At 51.9% G+C, this 21,852-nt stretch overlaps 1 long non-coding RNA gene across 2 annotated transcripts; it reads right to left on the bottom strand.

Moving 5' to 3' along the window:
* Positions 1-349: 349 nt before the first annotated feature.
* LOC104652671 (uncharacterized) lies at positions 350-20,955 on the bottom strand. Of its 2 annotated transcripts, XR_005576872.2 has the most exons (4): positions 20,699-20,955; positions 1,883-6,700; positions 1,412-1,514; positions 350-1,168 (listed from the first exon to the last, which is right to left on the bottom strand). It is a non-coding gene; the product is annotated as an uncharacterized LOC104652671 (long non-coding RNA). The 2 variants fall into 2 exon arrangements; XR_012515263.1 differs by having other exon boundaries at positions 350-1,514.
* Between the last annotated feature and the right edge of the window lie 897 nt (positions 20,956-21,852).

Below are 21,852 nucleotides of genomic sequence, written 5' to 3'. Positions count from 1 at the left end.
TCAGAGAGACGAAGGTGGCTCGAGAGCCTTGACAGAAGCTCCAGATCGCTGAGCTAGAAGTGGCAGGGTCAGAAAAAGAACGCTGGGCTTTCTGATTTCGGCAACACGTTCTCCAGTAACCGGACTTCCGAACAGTGGCGAACGGGGCCCTTGGTAAGTATGCACCACGGGACGTGTCCCGCAGAGGCCCTCCCAGCCCGCTCTGCCAGCCTCACCTGAAGGCCCCCAAACTTGACAGGGTTGGCATAGGCTGTGGAGACTGGCATGAATGTCTGCCTTACCTTCTCCAGCTGACCCCCTGCAACCCCTAGAGCACCAGGCCATGGCCTGGGGTCACGCTGTCCTCTGCCCAACACTCCCAGGAAGGCAGAAGGTGAGAAGGAGGAGCGAATGCATGACAAGAGAGAGCATTTATTTGGCACATCCTAGCTGGGCTGGGCTGGGCTGCTCGATGAGATGTTTAGGTGCATTATCGTCATCAAGAAGATTCCAGAGGTAATGAAACTGGTATCCAAGAGGGGAAGTGACCTCTCCAGGGCCTCTAGGCTCCGTGCCTCAGTTTCCCCAACTGTGACATTGGATGAGGGAGCTCATGCCCAGGGAGGCTGGAAGGGGTCCTGAGGAGGGCTCAGAGCAAGGCCTTGGGACCGCATAGTCCTTGCAAGGGAGTGACCGCTGGGGGGCCTTCCTGGGAGCTGCTGTGCCCTCAGCCCCAGCCTCCCGCCCTCCATACCCACTCTCCTGTTCCCTCTCTGCCTTTCTCCAGAGCACAGCTGAGCCCTTTGGGGCTCTGCACTTTGGGAGCAGAGAGACCTGAGTTCGAATCCAGACTCGCCACTCACGGGTCATGCGGCCCGGGCTGAGCGGTTCTTCCTTTCGAGTCTGTTTCCTCATCGGTCTGCATAAATAAATGAGGATAATGTCAGCCGCATTTCAAGGGGTCTGGAGATTAGGACATCCTATCTTTCAAGTACCTGGTACGTTGTCTGACGCAGAGTAACTCTTTAATAAAGAGGAGCTGTTGCTGTTGCTGGCATTGGTGGCGTTTATTGAGGAATGTCCAGGCCGCGGGCGAGCCTTGGTAGGACTGTATGGCCATTTCCCAGATTCCCGGCAGGTGGCGCTGGAGACCCCTTGTTGGCTCCCAAGAGAGCGTCAAGAATGAAGTCTTCACACCATCAGGAAGAAACCGAGACTCAGGCGCCCGGATGGTTGCCAGCTCTGTTATTCCCCTCGGCAGGCGCTTCCTGAACGCTCCAACAACGTTCCCAGGTCCACCACTGGGGCTGCAGGCCTGGGGCTTCTCCCCATCAGCCACCCCGCCCGGCCCCCACGGGCCTCCACTGCCCTTCTCTCCCTCCCTTCATCCCTCCTGCTTCCTCCCTCCCTCCCTTTCTTCCTTCCTTCTTACCGATAGGCACTGTGCCCCTACTGTGTGCTGGGCTCTGCACGATGAACTGGGGATGCACAGGGAACAAGACCTCTGAAAGGCGGTGCCCTCTGGAACCTCCAAACTACACGAGGACACAGAAATAAACACGAGAAACGAAAACAAACAAACAAACAAACAAACAAAGAAACGCTTTCAGATCCTGGCAAACATCAGGAGAAAAGACAGCAGGGGAGGGGGATAGAGGGACGGAGGAGACAGGGTAAGGAGAAGGTGGGAGGCGGTCAGAGGGAAGGGCCATCGCAAAGGGGACCACCGGGTCAAGGGCCCTGGGACATGCAGCCCAACATAACATGGAGAGGAGGCAAGAGGAAGCAGTTGGGTTGGGGCAGATGTGGCCAGAAGCAGAAGGGGGTCTTCGAGGTGCAGACTAAAGGGTGGGTCAACTGCTGTGGCAACCGCGGCCACCACTAACGCTAACTGAGCACTTACTAGGTGCCAGGCACTGGCACTGTCCCATTTTGCAGGTGGAGAAACTGTAGAAAGGGTTTTCAGGGGCCCTGGAAGTCATGAAGGAAGAGAACATGCTCAGTGAGAGTGGGCATGTATTTGGCACGTACTCGGTGGGCTGGGCTGCTTTATGCCGTTTTAGGTACATTGTCACCATCAGGTGGATTCTAGATGTCATGAAACTGGCGTCCAAATGGGGAGGTGACCTGCCCAAGGTCACAGTCGGGAAATGGCAGCGCTGAGACTTGAACCCAGGTCTTTCCCATTTGGACAGAAGCCTCAGAGCCCTGGGGAAGGTCATCTTGCCTTGGGCTCCACAAATTGTCTGGCTGCAGTTTGCCCCTGAGCCCACCTGTCGGCCAATCCACTCCATATCTCTTGGGGGTCCTGCTCTATGCCACCTCCAGTGCTCCCATGAACCCCCCCATCTCTCCCTGGATGGCTGGATCCTGTTTCCTCCTTCCATGACACTCGGACCATCTAAAGTTACCATACCTACTTGTGTACATTCATGTCCCCCACCAGGCTATACCCTGACCCCAGTGGGTCTCTCCAGCCTCCTGCCTCAAACTCCACAACCTTGCACCCTGCCCTTCACCCCACAGACATGCTTACACTGACCTGAACAAGCACATCACCCATGAGAGCAGGCACAGACCCATCTTCATCCACCTCTCCCCACAGCTGAGCACAGTGTGTGCACAGAGAAGGGGCTCAGTGAAGATGGATGGATGGATGGAAAGACAGATAAAGGAATAGACAGGTGGATGGATAGAGGTCAAATGGATGGATGCTGATGGTGAACAAATGGATGAATGATGGATGCATAGAAGGATGAATAGTGGATGGATGGATGTACAGGCTGGATGGATGGATGAATAGATGGATGAATGGATGGATGGACAGATAGATGGGATGGATGGATGGGTGGACGGATGGATGGAGTGGATGGATGGATGCTTCAAAGACTACTTGATCTAAGCCTATGTTTGCTTCTTGACACACAGGAAGGAGGTAAGAATAAAAGATGGCAGCAGTGACCGAGGTCAATGAGTCCTCCAGTGTGAAACCACGGTGGGAAAAAGGGGTTAGGTGTCAGTGCTGGGGATCAGCAAATTCTGACAACATCTAATGTGCACAGAACAATGATGGGTGAACACCAGGACGTGACCTAGAGCATCTCTTGCAAAGGACAGGGAGAGGGTATAGTCCCCGAAGCTGGGACCAGGGCAGCAAAGCACGTCAAAGCTCTGACTCAGCCAGGAGCCACAGGAGTTTGAGAAACTGGGTGCAAACACCCACCCCGTGCATGAGCATGGCCCTGTACAGGCACGAGGGACTCTCACTTGTGGTGCCATGACTGAGATTCCAGTCATGGTCCTTGAAGCCGGTGAGACTCTACTCATGGTGAGACGGAGATGGAGAAACAGATGCTTCCAGAGAGGAAGTGACTTGTCCGAGACCACCCAGCCAGAAAATGGCTCACAGTTGGCTCAGGTGGGAGTTGGTGGGGTCAAATGGCACTGGAGGGGGCAGAGGCCTGGGGTACAGGGACTGTGAGGCCAGACTCAAGAGTCCTCAGGTACAGACACAGACCTGCCACCCAAGCTATTTCCCCTGTGCCCTGAGTGCCCTTTCCCAAATCCATTCTGACCGTGCCGTACTCTTTTTTTGAAATTCTTCGGTGGCTCCCCAGTGGTGCCAGACCCTGTCCCAGACGCTGGCTTGGCCTTTTGGCACCTTCATCCCCTGCCCCACAGACTTCTCCAACTTGGTGCCTCCACCTTCCACTCCCTGCCCCTGCCCTCCACCACCCTGGCATGCTTACGCTTTCCTTAACACACACACCATGTGTGCTCTCTAAAGCCCACACACCTTCTGACGGGCTGAGCCCTCTGTCAGGAACACCTCACCAATCTCCTTCATCTCAAGATGTAGCTCTGGCTTCAACCGCCTCTGACCCACCCACCTGCACCTAGGCGGGGCAAGGTAGTCCCACTCCTTTCTGCCCCAATTACATGCTGTGCTGAACTCTGCCATCAGGACAGTTACCATAGGCGATAATCAGCCGGTTACTAGCCTGCCTCCCCAGCTGGACTGTAAACTCCAAGAGAATGAGCTCTGGGACTTGTTCACCTCTGTGTCTGCAATGCCTGACACAGCAGCTAGTTATTATTTGTGGAGCGGAGGGGCGGCGGGCAGAGAGCACCTTATAATCTTTGAAGTGTTCTTTCATGCATCTTCTTATTTTTAAACTTGGGGGGCAGCAGGGAAACACGCTGGGAAGGGCCGCACCTCATGCAAAGTTGTCACGCAGCAAAATCCTTTGTAAACCTGGTGTCCGGAGCCCAAAGCATAGAGGAAAATGGTGCTGAAGTGTTCGACTTTTGGAATGTGGCTATGCAGAGAAGCAGCTCATGCTAGGGAAAGGGCTCAAGCTTTGGAATCCAGAAGTCCTGCATTTCAGGATGTTTCCAGCTGCAGGAAAGGAAACCCAGCTCCAAGCCTCCACCCGACTTACACAAGCGGGTTTGTGGGCTAGCGTGAGCAAAGCCGAGTCCTTAGAGTGGTGCTGGCTGTTAAGGAGCTGGGTGAGGCTTTCAAGGACCTCTGTCGTCTTCATAGGTTCCCAAGTCAGCATGACCCTGAGCTGCTCATGGTGGCACACGCTCCTGATTCCCATATAGGAGGAAACGGACTCCAATATTCATCCAGGAGTCCGCTGGGCGGTTGTTCTGATTGCACAGTTTCGGGTCACATGACTAACCCTGACCCAAAGCCTGTGGCCAAGAGAACGGGAGGCATTCACTGGTTCCAGCCCAGCGGAGCCCTTCTTGGAGTTGAGGGGTCTCCCCCTGGGGCATGCTGGCTGTGGTGGGGGCGAGGGACTAGGTACTTAGGAGATCTGGGGATGTTAGAAGGAGTGGGTAGGCAGCCAACAGGTGTCCCAGCACCTGCGTTCATCCACTGTGACCCTGCTTCTTCTGTCACCATGGGCGAGTCCCTCCACCTCTCTAGGCCTCTGTAAAATGGAAAAGTTGTGTTTCCATCACAGAGTGGTTGCGAAGACTCAGGGAGGCAGCGTCTAAGAGCCTAGCCCAATGGGAGGGATCGGGGGGTGGGTCCCAGGGTCCCACGTTCCTGGTTCCTGAAGTTCTCAGGCTAGTCCACATTTCTCCTCAAAGAAGCAGTGGTCCCACCTATGAGAAGTGTCACATGATAAATATTTATTATTGTTTGTGAGACGGAAGAGCACGTTTGTCCCGACAGGGCCAGCTGAGCCCTGCGTCTCACCTGGCCCTGGAGTCCATCTCAGCAGCACCAGGCACACCCTTGTGCTCAGCCCCTGATCCGTCCCAGACTCATGGGTGTCCCTTGACACATCAACTGCTCTCCTCTGCAAAAGGGGCCTGCCTGGCCATGTAGCCAAGGGCACAACTCTGGAGCCAGGCAGCCCAAGTTCACCTCCCAGCTGTGCAATTTGGGACCAGTTAATTGACCTCTCTGTGCCTCAGTCCCCTCACCTGTAGAACAGGGACAATCATCATTCCTGCCTCCCAGAGTTGTTACAAAACTTCAGATAAGTCAAATACTTATAAAGCCCTTTGAAGCACTTTGTGAGAGGCTAGAGCAAAGCTGAAGCTACTGGAGCCTGTTCAATGAACGTCCGAGCGTTGTTTCCCAAACTCAGTCCGTTCCAGAACACTTTGATGACTTTTGCTAAATCTGCAGAGCACTTGTTTGCAAACTTATTCTTTGTTTTTAATTGGCTCCCTGAACTAAATGTATCTTAAAAGGAAACGTTGCATCACCACCCTGAATGGAAAACTGGAATCATTTCCCATCAACACAAAAATGAATATAACAAGTGCTTACCATGTGCCAGGCACTCTGCTAAGCACATTACTAACATTAACACATTCATCCCCATAAAAACCTCATGAGATGGGTACCATTGTATCTCAGTTATATAGAAGGGGAAACTGAGGCACGGGGCCCTTAAGTAGCTTGCACAAGGTCACAGCTGGAATGCAGCAGCATTATGATTTGAAACCAGGCAGCCTGGCTCCAAGAAACAAACAGATAGATAAATAAAATAAGGTCATCTCCTCCATCTCAAGGTGGTCGCCTCCTGCAGGCTCTGTGCTAGAGCCCCTATCTCGTTGTCATGAAGGTAGATCCGCAAGTGGTAAAGAAGAATTAAAGCCACAGTAGTTCCAACCTGAGACTTTCTCCTCCAAGCAATCAGAGAATGAAGGACGGCCAGAAAAAAAAAAAACAATGTCTCACTGTGGGATTTACTGACGTACTTAATGCCGAGTGTGTATAAAATCATCTCTCCTGGAGCCAGCAGTGGGCAGCCCACAGTTTGTGAAAGCCTAAAGCAGAGGAAGCACCCAGCAGCACCACCAGCATTTTCATTCCCCCATCCACACCCCAGCCCCTGACATTGTTTAGGTCAGGACATTGTTCAACATCAAGATGGGCAGAGCCAAAGACAGGGATTAAGAAAGACATTAAGACCGGGCGCGGTGGCTCTCGCCTGTGATCCCAGCACTTTGGGAGGCTGAGGTGGGCGGATCACCTGAGGTTGGGTGTTTGAGACCAGCCTGACCAACATGGAGAAACCCCGTGTACTAAAAATACAAAAAATTAGCCGAGTATGATGGCACATGCCTGTAGTCTCAGCTACTCAGGAGGCTGAGGCAGGAGAATCCCTTGAACACGGGAGGCGGAGGTTGCGGTGAGCCAAGATTGTGCCACTGTACTTCATCCTGGGCAACAAGAGTGAAATTCCATCTGAAAAAAAAAAAAAGAGAGAGAGAGAGAGAAAGAAAGAGAGAGAGAGAGAAAGGAAGGAGGAAGAAAGAAAGACATTAAATTCAATTAATAAGAATAGGAAAAAAACGAAAATTAATCACCAGTAAAAGGAAATTAACTACCTGTAGAGCAGAGTAATATCATAGCACTGTGACACACAGAGAGGGGGGAGAGAACAAACACATGTAACCTCTTAACTACCTGAAGACTGTTACCCTTGGTCTAAAGGCAATAGTACTAGCTTGAACTTTATTTAATAGGTTTATTGTTCATCAAACCTGAAATGATTTCGTGGCTATAGCAGCTTTGAGCAAACAAGCAAATATCTTAATGTTGGCAAGTCAAAGTTGTCACCAAGGAAGCTACAGATATGGAAGAGAGAAGATGAGAAAGAAGCCTGTGGTGTTGGACTGGAATTTGAAGAAAAAGCATGAGCTCATGACTTAAATCTATCCAAACAGACCCTGTCTGCCGAAAGAGCCTGAGCCCAGTGACAGCCCAGTGTCGATGAGCCCCACTACCACCCCAATCTTGGTTACTTTTTCTTTTTCTTTTTCTCTTTTTTTCTTTTCTTTTCTTTTTTTTTTTTTGAGACAGAGTCTCACTCTGTCACCCAGGCTGGAGTGCAATGGTGCAGTCTTGGCTCTCTGCAACCTTCACCTCCCAGGTCAAACGTTTCTCGTGCCTCAGCCTCCCAAGTAGCTGGGATTACAGGCACCCACCTGGTTAATTTTTGTATTTTTAGTAGAGACACGGTTTCACCATGTTGGCCAGGCTGGTCTCGAACTTCTGACCTCAAGTGATCTGCCTACCTTGGCCTCCCAAAGTGCTGGGATTACAGGTGTGAGCCACTGAGCTCAGCCCCCAGTCTTGGTTTCTAAACCTCCTTCCCCAACAAAAGGAACCAGGGCAATTTGGGGAAATGGATAAGTCCAAGACTGAAACAGGAAAGTTACAAGATGAGCCTGGAACATCAAGTTTTGCCAAGAAATAAGGAAGTGACCAAAGAATGATGGGGATACATCAAAAGGACGCAGGAGCCAATTTAAAGAGGCCACTGTTCCAACCGTGGAACAATTTGGGCATTGACTCATCGTGGACAATTGAGCATTGAATAATGATGGCAGTGGATTATAACATAGTGAATGAAAGAGAACCCATGAATTCACCCTGGTAAATATAAAATAAAGAGGGAAAAAAGGGAGGAGAGAAAGAGGGAGGAAGGGGGAAGGAAAAGCTTCTCCTAACGGAAGAATGTCACCTAATGAATGAAGAAGGAAAACAGGTTTATACAATCCTCATTTGTTAATTATTGTAGTAAATGCTAATTCACTTATCATCGGTGGATGCCGGGAGATCATCAGGTCAGAATCACGAAAGAATGGTGAAGCTAGAAAATCATTTGGCTCCACAAAAGTAGAAACTGATTTGGGTACGGGAGGGAGGTTTGTTGGGGAATGAGCAGGACCTATGCACAGTCTCAAAGCATCATCCTCCGTATCATTTATGGCTCCCGAAAGGGAAAAGTGGCCCTTAGCAGTGGAGAAATGTGGCAGATGCCAGCTTAACTAAGGGATCCGTGAGGACCATCCAACGTTGTGCGTCTCTTGATGTGATGTGCTAAGGACACAGCCGCGCTGCTGTGTAGTCCTTGCCAAAAACGTAAAACCTGGATCTAACCACGAGGAAACAATCTGACAGACCCAAACTGAGCTGGAGGACATGCCCAAAACAATGAGCTTGTGTTCTGCATGAAACATCGCCGTTGCGAATGAGGAAGAGGGCGGAGGATGCAACCGCTCCAGATTCAAGGAGGGAGAAGCGGTGCAGCAGCCGGGCGTTGGCTGCCTCCGGGGCTGGAGTTTGGGTGGGAGAGAGAAGCACTCGCAAGGGCGTCATCCAGACAGTGGGCGACATCTGAATAGAAACTGTATATACGATCACCACATCGGAGCAATGTTGCCTTATCACCATTCTACCGTGATTATGCAGCGGGGGATACTGAAGTATTAGTATTTAGAGATGAAGAACCATGATCACGATGTCTACAACTTACTCTCAAAGGGTTAAGCAAAATAATATCTGTGTGTGTGCGTGTGTGTGTGTACAGAGAGAGAGGGAGAGAAAGCATGTGAGTCAAACTTTGGCCCGGGCGTCCCCAAACTATGGCCCGCGGGCAGCATGTGGCCCCCTGAGGCCATTTATCCGGCCCCACGACGCTCTTCAGGAAGGGGCACCTCTTTCATTGGTGGTCAGTGAGAGGAGCACAGTATGTGGCGGCCCTCCAACGGTCTGAGGGACAGTGAACTGGCCCCCTGTGTAAAAACTTTGGGGATGCCTGCATTAGCCATTGGTCAGTTTCGGGCAGAGTTTCTCAACCTTGTCACGACTGACATTTTGGACTAGAAAATTCTGTGCTGTGGAGACAGCAGGCCCTGTGTCTTGTATGTTCAGCCGCATCCCTGGCCTGTACCCACAAGACACCAGCAGTGCTCCCAAGTCGTATCAACCAAAAATATCTCCAGACATTGCCGCCAGACATGTGCCCTGGGGCAGCAGGTATACCCAATGGTCGAGAGCTGCTGGTGGAGGACGTAGAGGTGTTTATTGAGCCATTTTTGCAATTTCTGAAAATTTTCCCAATAAAGTTTTTTTAACATTAGGCTAGACACCAAAGGAAGCGGCCACAAGTAGTGGGAGCAGGAAAAATGGAGGGCCATTTACTCCCCCGGCTGAGCTTTTACGGCTCTGCCGCCCCCGCCACCACCAAGCTCCTTAGAGGTAGGTGACTTTTCATGTCCATCACCCCACAAAGGGGTTTGGCCACAGTTACGTGTATCAATGCTGAGCAAATTCACAACACTGTCATTTACAACTGGGGTCAATTAATCAGCCAGCACATGGGCCTCGTCACCAGTCGATAGAGCAAGGGTCAAGTCAGCAGAAGTGAGGCTGGCAATGGAAGCCAGACCCAAAGGGCAAGGGTTAGGCAGACAGGGGCAGAGGGCGGCTCAGAGCCGCGGCCAGGACTGGAGCTCCCAGTGGGTCCAGTGTGGGATGTGGGGGCTTTTGATGGAGCTGGACAGAGGGGATGTGAAGTAAATATTGATTGGGGTCCTCACTGGTCCTCCTCCGTCAGAGCTCATCTGTGTCCCACCTGCCCCAAGAGGAGCCCCAGCGCCCAGTTGTGCTCCCTGTGTCCCAAGAATTCTGCTGGAACACGCCAGAGACAGGCAGCTCACTACCTCCTCCCCAGCCCTACCCTAGGCATGGGATGGAAAGAGGGCACCACTGGGGAACTGTCTTGAGCAGTAGAAGGGTCCCTCCTGGCCAAAGGGGCGGGCATGAAGACTGACCCTTTAGGGAGGATTCAGACCCTCTGTCCCCACCCTCCTCCCCCCATGATGCAATAAAGGTTCCAGTTCACGGTTATGACCTTCTCTAAGGGCACAAGTCCTGGTTCTCATCCTCCCCAGATTTCCAGCGCTCTCCTGAGTACTTCCTCTGGCCCTCAGAGAAATCCCTTAGCCTGACATTCCAGGATCCCAGCTGACGACAGCTCTGGCCTCATTCGCCACCACTCCTCCCTCCCCTATACCTGTTCTGCCACACCTGGCTGCCTAGCATCCCAGGGCACCTGAGCCCTTTCACAGCCTCACAAGCCTGCGTGTGTGGAGCCACTTCCAGGACACCCTCCTGGCAGGGCAGAGCTGGCTTTTCCTACCGCCGTGCATCCTTCATATAGCTGCACCCCGGAGCCTCTGCAGCAAAGGCAAACCCAGGCTGAGCACTGGCCACGTGCCAGACATGGTCAAGGTGCCACTCATGAGCTCATTCAATCCTCACAGCAAACCCATGGGTAGGTGCTATTCATTCATTTAGCACGTGTTTGTTAGTGACTCACAGTCACTAACTGGGGGTACAGCAGATGACAAAGCACACAGGTGCTAGGGATACAGCAGACGACAAAGCACACAGAAACCCTGCCCTCTGCAGCTTCCATTTTATCAAGGCGAGGCAGTCACTAAGTAAAATCTAGGAGGTATTCAGTGATTGGAGTTCCGTGGAAAAATAAAACAAGGAGGGTGACAGAGAGGTGCTGGGGGTATGGGAGCTGCCCTTTAAATATGGGGGTCAAATGAGATGCTTGAAGCAAAGACTTGGCAAAGGTGAAAAAGTAAAGGTCCATGTCTGGGAAAGAGCATTCCAGGCAGAAGGAACAGCCAGTGCAAAGACTCAGGGCAGGACTTGACCCTGCAAGTGGAAGGGAGGCCGGTGTGACCCAGGCAGAGAGAGCAAGAGAGGGGTGGTGGCGAGGCAGGGAGGTGAGGGGAGGCCCCGTGGAGTGGCCACGGGCCATGAGAAGAATGCAGTTTGTACTTTGATTGATGACCACTGTAAAGCACTGGGGGTGTGGGGTGGGGGAGACCCCATGTGTGCCGAGGCAGGAGTCAGAAGCCTCAACCTAGTCCCGTATAAATAATGAAGAAAATAACCAGACATAAACCATAGTAGTTATTCACAGGTGATCTTAGCTATTCATATGTGATTTTAGTTATTGACAGGTGATTTTAGTTATTCATAGATGATTTCGTTCTTTTACTAATGCCTCTCAGGTCGGAAGTGTGAACCTGGGGTTACATTGTGAAAGGAATGACCCTAAGGGAACACGCTTTAAGCCCTCTGTCATGCCCGTGTAAAGGCTGCTGGAGGACGCTGCAGCTGTGTGGCAATGGCAGCGCCAGGGCTGGGAAAGCGCCCGCTGTTTAGCCAGGTAGGGAAGGAGACGTCCAAGACGGCGAGACATTTCCTTCCTCCGGGGAGACAGGAGAAAACTCTGCTCCTTCAAGCTCTTGCGGTGGGCCTGACATTGTCAGGGACCCCACAGACATCCAGGGGCTTGATTGTCTCTATGTGACGCTGCGCTTCAGCGGTCACGTTCCATGTCCACTCTCATGTTCCGCCTCCGCACCTGGTTCGTTTTTTCTTAGAAGAGATAATCAGTAAAAGTAATATAAATAATAATGTCTTTGTTCTTTCTTAACAAGTATGGAAAAGTGCTGACGCATTATGTTCCTTACCTCATCTCAGCTACTGGAAAGTCTTGGGCCCTCACCTATATGACACGTGATGTACTTGACCCTATCACTGACCACCAATGCCACGCCCTACCTGCCCTGCCCCCAGCTTTGTACTCAATAAAAGTCGGAGTGTGCGGACACTCGGGGCCACTGCTGGACTCCGTGCTTTGGTGGGCAGAGGACCCCTGGGCCCAAACTCTCCTTTGTCTATCTCTGTGTCTCGTGTCTTTTATTTCTACAGTTTCTTGTCTCTACACCAGCAGAGAGGGGCTCAAAGGACCCCGTAGGGCTGGACCTCCAGGCTCGAGCTATCAGGTGCAAAAAGAACAGGCCGATGACTCCTGCAATATGCCAGGCGAGAGGCAATGGCTCTGAGCAGGGAATGAATCAGGAGAAAGACGCAACTGGACTCTGGGAATATTTGAAGGTAGGGCCACATGGACTTCCTGATGGATCAGATTTGGGTGTGAGAAGAAGAGAAGAGTCCAGGACGTCCTCCAGGTTCTGATCTGAGCCACTAGAGGGATACAATTGTCAACTCTGTTATAGAAAAGGACGCTGAGGCCCAGGAGTCAAGTAACCTGCCCAAGATCGCATGGCTGCTCATTGGCCGAGCTGGGATTTGAACCCAGACCTCTAACCTTGGAAACTTTGGTCTCTCCAATCAGTCCCAATTCACTGTGGTGCTTGACAAATGTCATTGAACTTTGGAAGTAGGGTTTTCAAGAGAAAGAGACACAGAGTGACAGAGTCAGTCCCCGACCTTGAAACATGACCGCTTCCAGGGTTGAGATGGAAGGTGTAGCTTGGGGGCTCATGGATTTGGGCTTATAGAGCTTCCCCACGACTGGCTGGTCGGCATGCCCTGGGCCTGCCTGCCTCTCACTTTCCTACGCATAAAACAGAGGACTCAGCCAGGAGCAGTGGTCCAGGCCTATAATCCCAGCACTTTGGGAGGCCGAGGCGGGCAGATCACCTGAGGTCAGGAGTTCAAGACCAGCCTGGCCTCGAACACGGTAAAACCCTATCTCTACTGAAAATACAAAATGTAGCTGGGTGTGGTGGCGTGTGCTTGTAATCCCAGCTACTCGGGAAGCTGAGGCAGGAGAATCGCTGGAACCTGGAAGGTGGAGGCTGCAGTGAACCAAGATGGCACCACTGCACTCCAGCCTGGGGGTCAGAACAAGACTCCATCTCAAAACAACAACAACAAAACAAAACAAAACAAAAAAACAAAAGAGGAATCATGATTACTGCCGCCACTTAAAAACCGGCCCCAGGACCTGCTTCACATTCTCCCACCTAATCCTCCTAACAACCGTATGAAGTGGGTGTTAATAGCTCTTTTTCACCGATGAGGAACCTGAGTCAGGCAGGTCCACAGCTAAGAACCAGCAGTGCTGGGATTTGAACCAGATCCAAATGGACACTGGGGCCTGGGTACTTAACTCTTGCCTAGAGCTGTCAGAGGAGAGAACTGAGTACTGCACACAGTCAGCCCTCAACACCAGGCATCCCCAAACTTTTTACACAGGGGGCCAGTTCACTGTCCCTCAGACCATTGGAGGGCCGCCACATACTGTGCTCCTTTCACTGACCATCAATGAAAGAGGTGCCCCTTCCTGAAGTGCGGCAGGGGGCCGGATAAATGGCCTCAGGGGGCCACATGTGGCCCATGGGCCGTAGTTTGGGGATGCTTGCCTCAACCCATGTACGTTCCCTGTCTCCCTCCCCACATTCCCCTACCCATGACCCAGCGTGGGAGGCTTCAACGCCCATCTGCAGATTCTCAAGAACGTGCATGTGTGCCAGTATCTGAGACTTAGCTGCCCCCACGAGTTCACTTGGCTGGCCCTGGCCTGTGCGAGCCAGCTGTTTCCTGCAGTGTCCCAGGGATGGGGACAGCACCTGCAGGTGCCTGACCCAGAGGACACTCCCTCGCCCCCATGCAGCTTGGGGCGCCGTCACTATGGAGAGGCACCAACAGGTCTCTGCAATATTTGGGCAACACGAGCTGGAAGGGCTCCTCCTTGTTCTGGGGCCCAGGCCTAGGCAAGTCGGGGTGTGGACTGGGGGAAGGGCCTGGGGAATTCTGCGGCACAGCCTGACAACCCCAGAGGAGAGCAGAACCCGCAACCAATGCCAGTGGGGTTGTCTCAGCGCCTCCTCCGTCAACCCACCAAAGAACAACTGCTAAGCCCATTTTCCCATAAGGAAACTGAGGCACAAAGAGGCAAGGTCACCTGGCTGGAGTGAAGCAACCCAGAAATGGTAGAACCAGGATCTGCACCCCAAAGCCCATGTTCTCTCCCTGTCACAGCCTCTCATGGAGCCCAGCAGGAGGGTCGTCTCTTCTGGCTCATGAGCCCTTACCCATAATCCCAAAACCCTGAAAGCCAAAGATACTTCCTAAGTTTGGCCCGAAAGCTCATTGGCAAGCTCCCGCTCCACCATTCCCAAGCTGTGGGGCCTTGAACAAGTACTGTCACCTCTCTGAGCCTCACCAGTGCTGTAAAATATGTAACATGGGAGAGTCACCATGCTGTCCTCAGCAGCAGCCTGGAGATCTGAATGACTGTGGGGGCCCAGGATTCTGCATTTAACAAGCCCTCGAGGGAATTCTGCATTTAACAACCCCTGCTGCACACTCTGTTTGGGCACCACTCTTTTAAGGCAACCACCTGATGCCGCCGCCATGCTCTAAAGCCTCCCATAGCTCCCTATTGCCTTCTGGATAAATGGGAAGCTACATATTGATAGTCTTTATTTTTGTCACTTTGCATATTCATGTTTTGATGCGGAAACAGCAGTGTGTGTGTTTATGGGAGAAGACCCCCATCGGGTGTGTTAGGTGATAAAGGGCACACAGTTGACGCTTCAACAACACGGGTTTGAACTGAGTCCGCTCATACATGGATGTTATTCCGCCTCTGCCACCCCTGAGACAGCAGGACCAACCCCTCCTCTGCCGCTCCCTCCTCTGGCTACTCATTGTGAAGAGGGTGAGGATGAAGATTTTTATCATGACCTACTTCTGCTTAATGAACCGTAAATATATTTTCTCTTCCTTATGATTTTCCTAATAACATTTCCTTTTCTCTGGCTGACTTATTGTAAGGATATGGTATATACGACATATAACACACAAAATATGTGTTAATTGACCATTTGTGTCATGGCTTCCAGTCGGCAGCAGACCACCAGTCATTAAGTTTGGGGGAAGTCCAAAGTTATAGGTGGATTTTGACTGTGTAGGGGGGTTGGCACCCCTAACCCTAATATTGTTCAAGGGTTAACTGTATTTCCCTTTTTAAAACCTGAACAACTCAGAATCCTGAAACTTCCAGCCTCAGGATAAGGGATTGTGGGCCCTCAGTATTCTAAGGCAGCTGTCGTTTGCCGGGCACCAGGCTGAACGCTTTGCACAGGTGACTGTATTTTGTCCTAGCCGACCTAGGCAGACGTGTGTTGTCATCCCCACTGGATAGATGAGAACACTGCCTGACTCACTGGCTTTGAGGTAGGCCACAGCGGTATCAGGAAAACCACTGCTCCCTAGGACCTACCTTGATGCCAGGCCTATTGTCAGGGACCCGAGAGACATCCACGACGGATGTGATGGGCGTTGATATCAGGAACGCACACAAAGACACTCCCCCTTCCAGGCTCCAGACAGGAAGGCAACTTGGCCAGTTCACGCATCAATGATAGAATGAGCCTCGGACTGCCACCAGGAGCCACACACACCGTCAGCATGTGCCATCATTTTCTCCTGCCCTCATTCCTGTCTGCCAGCCAGCCGGGGCTAGGCACCAGGTAAACAGGTCCGAAGCATGAGTCACCTCCAGCAGCCTATCATGGGGCTGGGAAAACAGGCCGGCCACCTGCTATTAGCCAGGGCCAGCAGGGGAGGGCTTCGAATGCTGGTTAGAGCCTTTTGATTTTATCCAGAAAGTAATAGGGAGCCATGGAAGGGTTTAGAGCAGGAAAGTGTTGTGGTTAGTGGATGTTCTAAAGGAGTGGTCCCCACACCTGAGTGCACGTCTGAATCCCCAGGAGTCTCATTCAACGCAGAGCACTGGTCCCCACCCCAGAGTTTCTGATTCAGTCGTTCTGAGGCGGGGCTGGGGAATTTTCATTTCTAACAGGTTCCTGGGTGGCACTGTGTCAGGTGATGCGGTGACCGCACTTTGAGAACCAATGTTCTTTAACAACACAGTGAGGGGAGGGCAGCAGGCGTGCTGGACTTTCCATTGTAGTAAGAGCCATCATTTTGGGGTGCCAGGGATGTGCCACATCGGTCACTTAACCCTCGCAGCTCACACATGATGAATAACTGAGCCTCAGTGAGGAGAAACTGCCTTCCCCGGGGCCACACAGCTCAGAATTAGTAGCCAGGGACTCCATCCCGGGGACTGGGGTTCCAGAGGGATCCCCCCACTGCCCTACCTCTTACATGGTGCCTGTGAAGGCCCTTGGAGGATGGCGCGGGTGGTCTGTCCTTAGTAAGCTGCGCTGAACCGTCATGGACTAGGTCAGCCACTCTGGAGTCAAGCAAACAGATGTGAGAGTTGGCATTCCAGAGCTCGGGACTCCCAGACCCACTCCTCCTGTGGGCTCCAGCTGTGAAGAGTCTGCCCTGACTCCCTGTCACTCACGCAGGGTAAGAAGCAGTTTCAAGCAGACCCAATTACAGATGCTGCAGAGAGAGGGAGGTGTCATGAGAGCGAGCCTGGAGCCCCCCATCCCTGGAGAAGCCTCTGCCTCCAGTCCCCCAAATGGATTCATCAGAGAAGTCCAGGCCTGTCTCCCATAAGCCCTGCTCTCCAGTGGGATCGTGCCCTCAGCCTCCCTTCCGAAGGGCTCATCCTGGAGATGGGATGGCACTAGGGGAAGGGGGGTCTGTCATCTCTCCACTCCCAAAAAGGCCTTGGCTCATTGTCCTGGTCCCCTTTCTGGCTGAGTGACCTTGAGCCCCAATCTCGGCTTCTCTTTTCTCCTTTGCATACTACCTGCCTGCCTTATTGGCTTTGAGGTGGGACGCAACAGTATCAGGAAAACCACTGCTCCCTGAGGACCTTCTACGGTGCCAGGCCTATTGGCAGGGACCCACAAGACAACCTTGATGGATGTGATGGGCATTGGCATCAGGAATGCACACAAAGGCGCTGCCCCTGCCGGAACCCCTCTTTAGCTCTGCTGGTCAGCTTGCTCCACAGACAGGCCTGGGGACACCCCACCATCACCCCCTGAAACAAATCAGGCAGATCATTAAGGGTTAAATAGGAGTGACAGCTGTTTGGCTGAAATGCGATTTTCTGAACTTTTGCATATGTTCGAGATATTTTATGGTACAATCATGGCAGCCCAGTGGGTGTGAAGCTGGCCTGGGATAGAGGAGGCAGGATTGAAGAACTGGGTCAGGAGCCGGCCAAGCTCCTGGCCATCCAGATGTGATGATGGAGAAGATGCGAGGCTGTGAGTCACTGAGAAATGCCCAGATGATTGGGATGTTGCTAAAACTCTGAAGTCCCAGATTTCCTTGTGGGCTTCTGGCAAGGGAGCGGAGCCAGTGAGCACATCAACCAGCAGAGCAAACCAGGATGTCCAAGGTGACTGAGTCTGGGAGCAGGGCCAGCCGACAGTACCCTTCTCAGTCTCTCCACATGGTGGAATGGGGAAGTGAAGCCATTCCTGGGAGCCCTTGAGGTTCTGGGTCCAGCATGAGCCACAGCTGCATCCCACTGGCGCCAGCCAGGTGGACTTCCTGAGGTCTTGGGGTGGGCCTCTGGCTCCACAAGCCCGCCAGAAGCGGCAGATCCGCTCCCAGCTCCTAACCCCTGGGCCTGGCTGGGAAGCACCTCCGCTCCAGGGATGGGTTTGCTGTAGCTTGTTGTGCTGTTGCTAAGTTCTGTGCTGATCAATCCGGGCCTCATGGGTTTTTTTCCCTCTGGTTTCATGTTCTGACGGGAACGGAGTGAATCTGGAGCGAGTTAATTGCAGCCACAGCATTCCAGAGGGTGTTACGCTGCAAGTCCCTCCCTGGCCCCAGCTCCCCGAGTCCACACCCTCCCTGGCTGGCTGTGGGCTGGAGGGTGGAATACGAGCAGATCTACAGGACTGGACCCTGAGGAATCCGCTGTCCTTTCTAGATGCTAACTTGCCTTCCAGGGAGAGGAAAGAGGTTTAGGGTCAAAACGCAGATCTGCTCCCTGGTTCCACAGCTCTCTTTTCTGGCATTTAAGGCTCCACACCTTTGGTTCCAAAACTCACCCCCCAGCCTCATGTCCCAGAATGCCCTGCGCCTTCTCTGAGCCAGCCAGACCATGCTGTCCCCGAGATACCCCCGCACGGGCTCACCTCTCCCCTCCTTGCTGTCTCCACCCAGCCGGATCTGACCCTCTGACCCCCCCTTCTTTCCTTCCTTCCTTCCTCCCTCCCTCCCTCCCTTCCTTCCTTTCTCCCTCCCTTCCTTTTTCCTTCCTTTTTCCTTCTGTTTCTCCTGCAGACGATCCTTGTGCTGTCATTCGGTGAGACAGACAATGTTGTGAAGCTTAGAAATAATTGATTTCTACATTTCATAAATAAAATTATCAGAAAATATAATTTCAGGTGGAAATAAGCACTTTGAAAAAAACTAAGGAAACAGATGAAGAGGAAACTAGGCCGTGTGTGTGTGTGTGTGTGTGTGTGTGTGTGTGTGTACAACATATACACTCTAGTCTCTTCTTTATTGCTTCTCTCCTTAGCATTTTTTTTTTTTTTTTTTTTGAGACAGAGTCTTGCTCTGTTGCCCAGGCTGGAGTGCAGTGGTGTGATCCTGGGTCACTGTGACCTCCACCTCCCAGGTTCGAGTGATTCTTCTGCCTCAGTCTCCTGAGTAGCTGGAATTACAGGTGCCTACCACCACATCCAGCCAATTTTTGTATTTTTGATAGAGATGAGATTTCACCTTGTTGGCCAGGCTGGTCTTAAACTCCTGCTCTAGGTGATCTGCCCATCTCGGCCTCCCAAAGTTCTGGGATTACAGGTGTGAGTCACCACACCTGACCAACCACTCCCGACCACCTCCTTAGCTTTTTTTTTTTTTTTCTTTTTTTTCGAGACGGAGTTTCGCTCTTGTTACCCAGGCTGGAGTACAATGGTGTGATCTCGGCTCACCGCAACCTCCGCCTCCTGGGTTCAAGCAATTCTCCTGCCTCAGCCTCCTGAGTAGCTGGGACTACAGGCACGCGCCACCATGCCCAGCTAATTTTTTGTGTTTTTAGTAGAGACGGGGTTTCACCATGTTGACCGGGATGGTCTCGATCTCTTGACCTTGTGATCCACCCGCCTCGGCCTCCCAAAGTGCTGGGATTACAGGCTTGAGCCACCGCGCCCAGCCTCCTTAGCTTTTTAAAGTGCTTATTTCCACCTGAAATCATATTCTCTTTTAATTTTATGTATGAAATGCACAAATCACTTATAAACTTTACAGTATTATTCATCTCTCTAAAGTGTAAGCTCTATGACAGCATCAATATTGTGTGTATGCGGATTTGTGTGTGTGTGCAGGTATGTGTAAGTGTGTTTGTGTGTATAACTGTGTGTATTTGCGTGTGTGTGCATGTGTGTGTATATCTATGTGTATTTGTGAATGTGTGTGTTGAGTGTGTGTGTGTGTGTGTGCGTGTGTGTGTATGGGGGCCAGCTGGGGAATCCAGGGAAGGCCTCTCTGAGGAGGTGAATTTGGGCAAAGACCTGGGAGAGGTGCTTGCCCTGTGGGGCAGGTGCCCAAGCTCTGCAGGACCAGGACAGGAGGCCTGCATGGGTAAAGCCAGGAGTGAGAAGGCAGGGGAGGGGCCGGCAGGGCCCGAGCCGCTGGGGGCTGGCGCACTGGCAAGGCATCCGGGTTGTCCCCCAGGCGGGATGGGAGGCAGCACCCTCAGAGCCATACTTTCAAAGGACCCCTCTGGCTGCCGTGTGACAAAGAGTGGAAGCCGAGCAAGGACTCAAGGGCAGGTGAGAGAACTGGGCGGTCCTGGGTGGGTGTGGAGGCGTGGGCAGCAGCCAGGCCAGCATATATTTTGGAGGAAGAGCTGTGTGAGGCAGGCCTAGGTGGGAGGGAGATAAAGTCGTCAACACAGCTCCAGGGTTTGGGGCTGATCCACTTGCAGGAAGGGATGGAGGTTGCAGTAGGGAAGGTGGGAACAGAGGAGGGTCACAGAGGCAAACCCCAGAGGTGGGTGGGTTCCGGTTCACAGGGAGCCTGGCGAGCCCTGGAGGCAACCAGCAAACCCCCTCCAGGCTTCTGGGAGGACAGCAGAGGAGCCACTGAAGGCTTGGTAGGCAGGAGAGTTCCAGAACAATTCTGATGTGACCTCCTCCGAAGAGCCTCTTAGTCCACATGGCCTCTCCCCTGCCTGAAGTTATAGTCACTTCATCTGGTAATCTTGACTCAGTTTCCCCAATAGTTTGTTCCATTCTAAAAGCTTTTGTTCTGTGCCGGGCACTTGAGTAACACATATACCAGCACTGCTGCATGAATGATGAAGGAGAGACTATTTACCCCTTCACTATTTCACAGAAGCAAAGAGACACAGAGAGGGGCAGCCACTTGCCTGAGGGCACACAGCCCAGAAGTGTGTGGATCTCGAGTCTGCGCGTCCAGCTGCTGCACTCCACCCTCTGGCTCCCCACACATATATATGCATACACACACACACACACACACACACACACACACACACACACAGGCATACGTGTGCATCTGCACGTGGGGTGTGGAGAGCCCGTGCTGAAGGATGCTGCCGCAGCCTGGTTTTAGGTGCAGGGCTCCTCTCTATGTAGAGCTGTCACAGAGGTTCTGCAGGAATAGTCAGCACCAAACCTCTCATGGTTGTTCTTTCTTTCTTACCTTGGCGAAAAAATGATGACTGTTACACCGCCACTCCGTGGACAGAAGCAGGACTCCTGTTTCACAGGCTGGGTTTAACATTCCAAAGGCCTTTATTATTATTATTATTATTCTCTGAGAAGTTCCTTTGCTCAGCAAGGCTGTCAGGGGCACTGGTAATGATTGTGTGCTGGGTCTTGGCTCCTTAGCACCCCAATTCCCATCCACACCCGCCAGTGACTCTGACAGTGGACGCAGGGACACCGAGCCACAGGGATTCTCAGCTGTCGCTTGACACAGCAGATCCAGGGCCCTTATTTAGAACCTCGGGGGACAGGGTGGGGGGTGGGGGGGAACGACACTGGCTGTCCCAACAGTAATTCCCTTGCTCTCCCCACCTCCTCACCCTCCTAGGGGTGGGGCTCAAGAACTTAGACTCCCTAGCCTTGGGCTCAGGTTCCGAACCTTTCCTGGGCCCTTCCAGAAACCCTCCCCACCACTGGCTGATCAGTGACCTGGGCTCCTGCATTTAGTGGCTGCTGCGAAGTGAGTTAGTGATCCGGGGAGGAGTAAATTGAGGCTCCCTCTGGAAGGGAGGTGTGTTATAAAAATGCTTCCCTCTGCTAGGACACCTGGACCCTACCAAGATCATTAGACTTGACCTCCACGTTAGACAACACCGTGTCTTCGTAAGAATACACATAACATAACAGACAGCCTAGAAGAAAGAGTAGAAGGAAAACGGGCAGCAGGTCGATGTCTCTGGGTGGTGTGAGGTTACAAGTGGTCTTTATTTACATATTTTGTTCTATATTTGCTTAATTTTCTCCATTGGAATCATACTACTATTAAAATCACAAGGAAAACGTAGTTTTAAAAAGGATATCGTATTTTGTTAAAAGGAAGCTCAATAATAAAAGTAAAAAGATATAAAATATCTCATTTTTGGACACAAAATACAAGTGTAACATTAAAAAGTGAAAATTATAAGATGATGTATAACCCACATGAGAATAGAATATATCTGTGACTAAGGTAATGTAGTTGTGTATTTGTAAATTCTGAATGAGAAAATTATATGTCAGAGACAATAAAGGTACTACGCCCAGTCGGCTCCCCCATCACAACACAGAGAGAGGGCGCTCGTTTATCTGTGTCTGACTGTCTTGCTAGGA

The sequence above is a fragment of the Saimiri boliviensis genome, chromosome 20 (genome assembly GCF_048565385.1).
Source record: "Saimiri boliviensis isolate mSaiBol1 chromosome 20, mSaiBol1.pri, whole genome shotgun sequence".
Classification (NCBI taxonomy): domain Eukaryota; kingdom Metazoa; phylum Chordata; class Mammalia; order Primates; family Cebidae; genus Saimiri; species Saimiri boliviensis.
This window is presented reverse-complemented; position numbering and strand designations above follow the sequence as displayed.